Source organism: Triticum aestivum, chromosome 4D, assembly GCF_018294505.1.
Source record: "Triticum aestivum cultivar Chinese Spring chromosome 4D, IWGSC CS RefSeq v2.1, whole genome shotgun sequence".
NCBI classification, from domain to species: Eukaryota; Viridiplantae; Streptophyta; class Magnoliopsida; order Poales; family Poaceae; genus Triticum; species Triticum aestivum.
The window spans coordinates 516183623-516193952 of record NC_057805.1 but is presented as its reverse complement, the minus strand read 5'-3'; the positions used below and the strand labels follow the sequence as shown (position 1 = coordinate 516193952).

Genomic DNA, 10330 nt, shown 5'->3' with positions numbered 1-10330 from the left:
GCCAGGCAAAAGAGGGCCACCCTCTCATGTTTGGTTGGCTGGCCCAAGAGAGGTAGGCCGCGCCGTGGCTCTGTTTGGACGCCACCTGGGAGCCCGACCGGCAACCCAACTGCCACCAACCGCCCAAACGGGGCTGTGTTTGGTAGCCGGCGTGGCTGGGGAGCTCCCAGACATTCCAACTACGACCAACAGCACACCATCAACATATTTGAAGCAAGATCACAGTTATTTGAAGCAAGATCAACAAATTTTTGATATGGACCATCAGTTTACATCACAATAATAACCATCAGTTTGCATCTCAAATGTCTACCTCTCAACAGTACTTCATGGAACCAATTAATCATTGAAAATGATGAAAGAAGTTGCAAATTTTGCTGGCCTTAGCTTGTGGACAGGGTGGAGTTATCCCAGTAGGTAAATCACATGTGGCTGCCATCCAAATGAAGAATCAAATTCGAACAAAGAACAAAGAACCACATAAGAACTCACGGCTGTCATGGAACTCCTGTGGACATCATTCAGTGCCGTCATCTCAAGCAACAGCTTGGTGTTGCAGCTGAGTGATGACTCACAAGAGTTTGATGGCAGGCATGAAAGAAACACATAGGAAAGAATAACATCAGCCACCTCATATGTAATTTTGCATCACAAGCCAATTCCATCCCCTCATGAGCCACCAAGACAAAGACAATAATCAGAGAAAAGCAAATTGACAGCAAAGGAAACATGATTGCAATATAGTAGAAATGTAGCCAACAGAGGCTACAAAAATAAGTCTTACAATACCAAGTTCCAGCCCAACAGACTAGGGCTCAAATGTTGTCCATCCAACAACCAAATCCAACTAGTTAGCCACCCTCTCAGCAAAATAAAACTCCAAGACAACAGCAAGTTAGCCAACCTACCTGCACAAAAGTCTACAGTGTAGTGTGTCAACTGTAGTCAAAAGAAGAGAGAGTGGGGGAGGGAGGTGGAGGAACTATACATCTCTACAGTCAACCCCCTCTCATCCCATGCAGCCCAGCAATGGCCAAGAACTACACATAGTTCTTGGCTAGGAAGGTCCTAAGCCAAATTACCCTATGGCTGTCACTCATGCCAACAAAGCCCCTGCCCTAGGCTTTGTTGTCCAGCAGGTAGGTGTAGGCTACTATGAGGGCCTCCTCACTAAAACCAGGGCTCTCCATCACAGCAAGGTAGAGGCTAGCATCAACATGGGCTGGGCCTTTCTCTCTAAGTGCATTGGCCACATTGTTAACTGCATCAGACATGGTCATGAGAAGGAGCTTCTCATCCTCAGTGAAAGTGCCCCTCTTCCACTTGGTGCCCACACTAGTGTCTGTCATCTTCTCAGTGGCCTTGCTACTGCTTGGGACATCAGTGGCATTAGTAGTATACTTGAAGCTACCCCCCTCAAGCTTGGCAGCAACACTGTCAGCTTGGTTCTGCCCTAGAGCCTCACCAGAACCTAAGGCATGCTTCCCTGTGGCCATAGCATGGCCAAAGATGGCCTCCATCTCAACATAAAACCTAATAGGACAGTTAAGGTACTTAGCATCCTTAGGGTGGTCCTCACAAGAGTCAACATATAGGTCACTACCAAAAAAACCAACCCCAATAGTTTTAGCATTAAGGTTAACAGTTAGGGCACTACCTTGATGTGGTTCTGGTAGTGCTCAACATCTAGCATGATTGCATGCAGGTCATTGTCCCAAAGAGCCCCACTCAAGTCTTTCAGCTTGCTCACTTTACCCCACCTTTGCCTCTACTTCCTCAGGTGATTGTACACCAGCTAAGTGGGGCTGACCACCTCACCAGTGAACTCTTTGAGGTACTTGGCAACCAAGTTGACATCCTTGTCCTTAAACACCTTGTCAGGCCTACTACCATCACTCACAAGCTATGCCATCCTCCTCGGCACAAACCCAGATGAGTTGTTGTTCCACCTCATGGGTCCTGGAGCTGCTGGTGGTGCTGGCTGGGCTTCAGCAGCAGCATCTGCGGCATTGTGAGCAGCAAGGAGGGCATTTGTCTGCTGCTGGACCTGAGCCTCATCAAACACAACCTAGACAAAGCCCTCCAGGCCACCAGCCCCCTCAACAGAACCATAAGACATCCTAACTATTGATATAAACAGAAATACAACAATTATAGTACAACATGATGAATCACAGCAGCAATAAGAACCAATAACCAAATAAAATTACAACTGGTTGAATAAACATTGTTTGGTCTCAGCTTTGTCCACAAATTATTACATCATCACCACAAATCAAAGTGTTTCATACCAGGGATACCAAATAAGACATTAACAAGAATTAACATGCATAAGAGGACAACAAATCAGGTCCTATGGGTTCCCCTTCTAGCCCATAAAGCATTGCAGATAGCATCCCTCTTCTCAACCATGGCTTAGGTGTCTTGGGACAGAAGGTCATCAGCAGTAGTGTGGTTGTGCTAAATTGGTGGCACCCAATTTTCATCAGGGACAAAACTATCCTGCCCAAAGTCTAGGATCCAGTTGTGGAGGATGCAACATGCCAAGGCAAGCTTGACTTGAGTTTTGTATGGATGAAAAGGCTTGTTGTCTAACATTCTCCACCTGTTCTTCAGTGCCCCAAATCCCCTCTAACCTGTGACCCTAAGGGAGGAGTGCCCCAGGTTGAACAACTCCCTAGCATTTGTGGGCTGATTTCTGGGGCCATACTCAGATAAATGGTACCTGACCCCCTATAGGGAGGCAGGAAGCCAGTTCTGTAGCCATATCCTGCATCTACCAGCTAGAATTTACCTACAACAAACCAAATAAACACCTAAGGTCACTAGTTTGGAATGGGTCATGGTACAAGTGATGAGGGCATGTAGGCAGGTTACCTTCAGGCACAACAAAGCCATCATTTATCTCAATGGCATCTGCAAGCACTAGGGCATCATTAGCTGACCCTTCGCACCCAGCTAGAACATATGTAAACTTGAGATCAAAGTCCACAACTGCCATGTCATTTTGGGTTGGGTCCTTCCTCCTTCCTCTAAATGGTTGCTGCATGCGTCTAGGCACTCTTGCCAACACATGGGTACCATCTATGGCACCAACACAGTCCTAAAAAAAGGGTGAACTACAATGACTACCCGCAGTATTATTTGTGAAAATTGATCACAACATGCAGAAGCATATGGGTTTACCTTCAAGTATGGGTTCCACCTGTGGCCCTGTTGACGGTAGTTATACCATGTTTTTATCCCATCAAAACCATCAACAAGACATTGTTTCTAGAAGGAAACCACCAAACACATAGTGACTTAGGTACAAATAACTTGGTTCCACATGTACTTGTCATTATTTGGTTGCAGGCACTCAGAACAAGTACTTTTCAGTGTCCGAAAGCTCCATACGAAGGTTGGGCAACCAACCAAGTTTGGCCAAATGACAAACAAACTTCATAATCATCAATATCATAGCTTCTGGAGACAATGTGCAAAAGATGGGCACAATGTTGGGGTCAGCCGACCCCACCTTGGTGGGCCCAGCACCACCATTGTGCTTAGAATTGCATCTAGAAGCCACCTACAGAAGATGGACCTTTGGTTCCACCAAAGGGGGATCGACCGACCCCCTTGTGGGACCATCCCAGCCACTGCCAGACAACCAGGATCCTCCCAACACAGTCCCAAGCAAGTTCCACCCTTGGATCACAAGTGTATTTCCTCTCAACGGTAAAAGATGAAGTCACATGGATCCATGGGCCCACAACGAAGGAACCAATGTGAACCAACACATGAGACACACTCTATGACACGTAGGGACACCCACCGGAGATAGCAGGTGGGCCAGGGCTGTCATAGGGGGGTCGGCCGACCCCCCCCCCCTTTGTGGGCCCCGAAGCTCGGCTGCACTCCACCGACCTTGTGCATGCCTCCATGTGCTTGGATGCATCCCTGGCCTCCATCCAAGGCGGTTTGGAGGTCGGTTTATCCAATGGTGGAGGATGGGAGGCATACCGATTGATGACATGGCGGTGGAGTAGCCTCTACTTCACCTCCCCCTATAAATACCCCCCATAGGCCTTCACTTTAGAGCATGAAACTTAGAGCATCTCCAAGAGTTTGACAAAAATAACTTGGCAAATCTTGTGTTCTAGCAACTCCCAAAAGCATATGACAAGTAAAAAATAAGTTAATCTCCAATGGTTTGGTAAATTGAAGTTGGCAAATAAAAAAATAGAGAAGGGCCCACCATAAATGTTGTTAACCGGTGGGAATAGTTGAGGTCGCGCGTGATCCATCTCCTGAACCTTGCACGCCGCCGCCGCTAGAGGTCACCAATTAGGATTTTGTAGCATCAGGACTGAACCTTGCACATCGTTGCACATGATCATCCTTATCTTTTACCTGGACAGCAGTAGTACGACTACCAGTTTTGCAGGGAGGCAAAGGTGCAGTTGTCACCGTCCAGATTGTGCAGCAGACAAAGGTTCAGCAGCAGGAGCTTGTCGGTCGGCTCAGGCAACAGGTTCGCCCAGCCTCGGCAAAATTTCGTGTTTTGAACCTTTTCCCTAACAATTTCAGGATCTGACCCTTGTTTGAAATATTTTCGAGATTTGACCCTTTTGCTACCATCAGGGCCTCTAGCGGTAGTGTTAGACAGGCTACCGCCAGATCCCCTGGCGGTAAGGTGTGACGGAGGGGGACGGCGGCCGTTTGCCTGTGCTGACGAGGATAAGTACCCTACCGCCAGGGCCCTGGCGGTAGGATGTCTAACCCTACCGCCAGGGTCCCTGGCGGTAGGGTGTGGCAAGGTTTTACAGTGTGAAGTTTCTATGACGAAATGTGCAATGGCCCTGGCGGTAGGGTTCACCCTACCGCCATGGGGGCTGGCGGTAGGTTGTATGACCCTACCGCCATGGCCCCTGGTGGTAGGGTCCTGTGTTTTGCAGTGTAAAGTTTCTATAACGAAATATGCAAGGGCCCTGGCGGTAGGTTCACCCTACCGCTGTGGGGGCTGGCGGTAGGGTCCTCTGTTTTGTTGTTTCAAGTTCATTTGGTTGCTTGTTTTCAAATTCAATATGACAGCAATATCACCGCAAGTTTCACAAAATATGACAACAATATCACAGATTTTAAACAATTAAACTTGGGCATCACATAGACCCATATTAAGATAACTTCAAGTGCATAGAACATTTCAAACGAACTTTAACTAATCAGTAAACGGAGTTCCACATAGTAGCAAACACATAGGTCCACAAATAGCAAACACATAGTTCCATGTAGTTCCACAACTGACAAGTTCAACCAAATGAAGTTCAACCTAATAGCAAACACATAGACAACCCAACTACAAGAGCCAACTATCAAAGATCATAATCAGTTGCACCTCCTTCCTCTCTTGGAGGTACGGTCCTCGTTACTCTTTGAACGAGTCTCTTCGGTCTTCTTCTTGGGCCGGTGAGGAAGCGGTCTCTGGAAAGGTTCCGGACTCAGCAAATCCTTCTTCTTCGGATTCCTCTTCTTCGGCAGCTGAGATGCTTGAGATGATTGAGTTGGTGGAGGTCCATAATCTTCATCCTACTCCTCCTCCCCGTTGCTCTCATCCTCCTCCCCTTCTTCATATGTGGCCTCCTCCTCCTCCTCCTCCTCGGCCAACCTAGACGACGAGGGAACCTGGCTCGATGAGCCGATGTGACCCTATGTGGCTACAGGCCGATAAGCTTCAACCGCCCCAGCTCCAGCACACCCAAGCAACCCTACTAGCTTGCGACAACGCTTCACGAACTTCTGCACTCACAAAGGGCATAATAAGTATCAGGTTTATGATTGCAAGTGAACAAGATGCATCTGTTCCGAGGAGGCTGAAATTGTACCTTCATCGTCCCCCTCATTTTGTTCTCGGATTGTACGTTCCCGGGGAGATCACTTAGTGCATCTGAGGCTTCAAAGATGCATCTGTTCAGCTCACCAGACTGCAACGGCATAAGTCAGTCACATTGACGAATACAATAATTTAAATATAACCTCTCGGTTCAAACTTACCACTCTGTTGATGAGGGAGGCAAAGTCCCTAAAGCCACTGTGCATGTCTCTGATGCCGGTATGGTAGGCCTCTTCCTCGGGGTTATCCCTCTCCAGCTCCGCGATGTCTTCCGCCGTCCACCGAGGCCTGAGACGAAGCCGGTGCTTCTGGCCATCATCGTACCACCTCATGTGTCGGCCTAGGTAAGCATCCCAGTCAGTCACCCTCCTCTCCCCGTCTTTCCGGTACCTCCATCGTTCCACTCCGTCACATGATTTTTATGCTCCTCTCCCCAGTCTGTGATCGACTGATTCTTCTGCCGGCTCATCCTGCAAGGCATAAGCAATAAGAATCATCATAAGCGCAACGAGATCATCATAAGTAACAAGAAACATGATAAGCGTAATGAAATCATGGGCATGGAAAACAAAGCGCTCACAGGTGGAGCGCATGGCCGCCAGTATCAGTGGGCTGGCCCGGTGGGGTATGCTGAAAAATCCCAAACTGCGTGGCCACCCGGTGTGGCAAGTGCCACTCAACGGCGTACACACAGATCATGGGCACGATGCACCGCTAGAGACCACGGTCCGCATCGCACATCACGTTCAGATCAAAGTCCCACTGTCGGTCTTGTCGATACGGCCACCAGTTTACCTATTACATATACATTGATAAGTTTCCACTCTCGGTCAAAATTGGAATCAAAGAGAAAGGTGTTGAGCGAGTTCATATACCTGGGTATGCGTCAAAGCGTCCAACTCGTTGGTGTAGGTCTTGTATGAAGTCTTGTTTAGGCCCGTGTAGAGTTTGACAACGTCCCACTCGTAAGCTACGGTGGGGTTTCGAGTCTCGTCGCCGTCTTTGCCATAGTCTTCCCATGGGCGTCTTGGCATCTTCTCCGGACGCCCCACCGGCAGCCGCTCCCACATCCAAATGGATAAGGCCCAGAAAAAGCCACCCATATTGGACTTGTCTCCCGTCCTCTGCGTTGCGCCGTCAAGCTGCAAAACATCAAATGAGGATCAGATATAAGAAAATGTCATGGATATACTTTCCTAGGTAGGTAGGCAATTAGACACTCCCTTACCGAACGGTATAGGTAGGCGAGAGATGCGGTCCCCCAACTGTACCCTGCATCCCAGTCGGCTAGGAAGAACAGATACGACCAGTTGGCAGAGTTCTCGGAGCTGTCTGGAAACACGACCTTCGTGAGAAGATACCTCAGGTAGGCCCTCGCGTACCACTCCACAGTCGCCTCATCTGCGCCTTCGGGGCATGTCTTCCGGTGCTCCGAGAGCCAGATCAACGGCACACCAGATGTACGGTTGCTCTTGGCACCGGGGCAGTCGCCGATGAGGGTGGTGACCCTCTCCTGCCAGTTGGTCCTCTCCACTCGACCGGTGAGTGCATGACCCTCGATCGGCATGGCAGTAATCATCTCCCAGTCCTCGAGGGTCACCGCCATCTCCCCGCATGGCAGATGGAAAGAATGGGTCTCCGGTCGCCACCGGTCAATCAGAGCTGTGAGAGCTGTGTGGACAAGCGTCGGCGGCTGACGCTTGAACTGCAACATGAAACCCAACAGCCGGGCTCTCTTGAAGAACGGCGCGTAGCGCTCGTCGTAGTCCATATGCCCATGAACCCCGTGACCCCTCATGCGCAGTGGCTGGAGCATCTGTCAAAAAGTGAACGCCAAAAGTTAGGAAATTATTTTCATCAATCCGAAAACTTTGATCAATATTTCTTTCATATCACTTACCTCTCCGTTCTCTATGAACCGGGCACGATGACCCTTGTCGAATTCCCAGTCCAGCATGGAGTGTCCGCAAGAGGTGGCCGCCTTAATAAAATTTCATAAACAAAAACATCGCAAGCACTTCATATCAAAATCATATCACCATGCGTCATATCACAAAAAAAATCAAATCATATCACCATGCATCATGTCACCATGATGGATCAAATCATATCAACATTACTCATATAAAAAAAATCCTTCCCCTCTTTAATCATATCAACATGCATCAGATCACAAAAAAAATCCTCCAACAATAATCTTCAATGTATTATCTCCAAACAACATCTTCATATCATCATATCAACATGCATCATCACTCCAACATGCATCATATCATCATATTTTTAAACAAAAAAATCCTCCAACATGCATCATATCATCATATTTGTAAACAAAAAATTCCTCCAACATCATCATATCAACATGCATCATCAACCTACAATCAATTCCTCCCACATGCATTACATCATAATTTTTTTAACAAAAAAAATTATGAACTAGGGTTCATCTTCACACTAACATATGAACTATTGATTAGAGCTCATATCCAATACCACTAGTTACTAAAGAACTAAGAACTACAACTACAATCAATCTTAGGTGAAAAAAATCCAATCTAAGTTAAATAATATTAGGGATTTCAAGCAAATAATGCGTCGAATCGGAAGCAAGTTTGCAAAAACTAATTGGAGGGATTGGAGGAGCTTACGTTTCTCTCTTCGGGGCCATCTCGATCCGCAAAAACGGTGAAGAATCGGTGAAGATCCGAGGGGGAGAGTGGAGGAGAAGAGAGAGGGAGAGAGGGGCGACTTGGGGGAGAAACTGCCGACGCGGGGGGGGGGGGGGGGGGGGAGGGGAGGGGTGGGATGGGAAGGGGCGCGGGGTCTCGGGCGGAATAACTGCCCGGACCCTACCGCCAGGGGTCCTGGCGGTAGGTTGCGACGGAGGGGAACGGCCGCCGTCACCGCGTGCTGACGTGGATAAGTACCCTACCGCCAGGGGCCCTGGTGGTAGCCTGTCCAACCCTACCGCCAAGACCCCTGGTGGTAAGAAAAAGGGTCAAATCCCGAAATTATTTCAAACTGGGGTCAGATCTTGATTTTGTTTGTGAAAAGGGTCAAAACACGAAATTTTGCCCGGCCTCTAGAATCTGTCAGCCAGCAGCAGGTTTTGCCGGCGACACAGTACCAAACTGACATGAGCTTTAGGCTTTGTCGGCGACCACCAGCAGCATCTTCTCGGTGCACGTGAGAATTCAGTCCAGGGCGCGCCGCGCCGGGGGATAGCAACGCGATACGCGCGCGTAAAGATGCGCGTGCGGAGGGATGAAATGGCAAGTTGATAAAATTGCCAAGTGGATTTGCCAAACTACTGGAGAGCAATTTTTCTTGTTTGCCAAAAAAAGAGACGCCAGGTTAATTTAGGGAACTCTTGGAGATGCTCTTAGGAGAAAGCCACTCTCTAGTATTTTTATCTATGTTAGTAGAGGGAGAGTGAGGAGTCTCCAAGGAGGAGTCCCGGCCTATCGCGAGTCTTCTCCAAGGTGCACCTCAGTGGATGCGAGCTTCTTGTAAGTAATACTCCCTGCGTTTTTAAATATAAGTCTTTTTAAAGGTTTCACTAAGGAACTACATACGGATGTATATAGACATACTTTAGAGTTTAGATTCACTCATTTTGCTCCGTATGTAGTCACTTAGTGAAATGTCTAAAAAGACTTATATTTAGGAAACGGAGGGAGTACATCTGAGTCCTTCTAGTATTTTATATTCTGGTTTTAGTATTCTAAGTATATACTCTTTTACTGGTACACTGCTTTACTTAGTAAAGTGCTCGAGTCCCTTGCAAGGATTAGAGTAGTGAGATTGGTGTAGACGTGGTGTCTATACTATTTCTTGCCTGTGTAAGCTTCTTGTCGCACTGCGTAGACATCTAGCGAAGGGGTGACAGGCCTTGCTAGTGGTATAGTTTCCTCCTAAGTGTTGTTAGGCAAGTTGTCCATAATAGCGGGGTAGGAGGGTAGCCGCCTCAGTAGAGAGTGAGGTGATAACCTTTAAATCATCTACTGTTTCGACTATCGCCCCCAGTAAGGGAGGAGGTGATAACCTTTTTATACTTAGAATACCATGACTAGATATCTTTGCTAGCTAGACCTCTCTATCCTATTATCCTAGACCCTTCGTTTCATCACTGGACGACCTTGAGCCTTGTTAGTTCACTTAACGTTCCCTGTGGAAAATACGATACCTGGAATGTTCCCGGTGAAGGCTACGTTGACTATCATACGCTTGCGGTATATCCGTTTGCCACTTCTGGTGTCAACAGGCTCCCAAGGATTTTGGCATGGTCTGGGTGTGGATGGAGGCTTGATCATTTCATATCTAAGCTCACAAACAACATAAAGAACCTGGTGGAAATGCCTGTGGACCGTCTCAATGGACCTCCTAAATGCAAGGTGCACTACCCTGAACCTTTGGTTATGGCATATTATAAGGAGGAACATGGAAACTTGTTCCTCA

General features: G+C 47.8%; 1 pseudogene; it reads right to left on the bottom strand.

Annotated features, from left to right (window-relative positions):
* Positions 1–1040: 1040 nt before the first annotated feature.
* Positions 1041–6204, bottom strand: LOC123097238 (uncharacterized; annotated as a pseudogene).
* Between the last annotated feature and the right edge of the window lie 4126 nt (positions 6205–10330).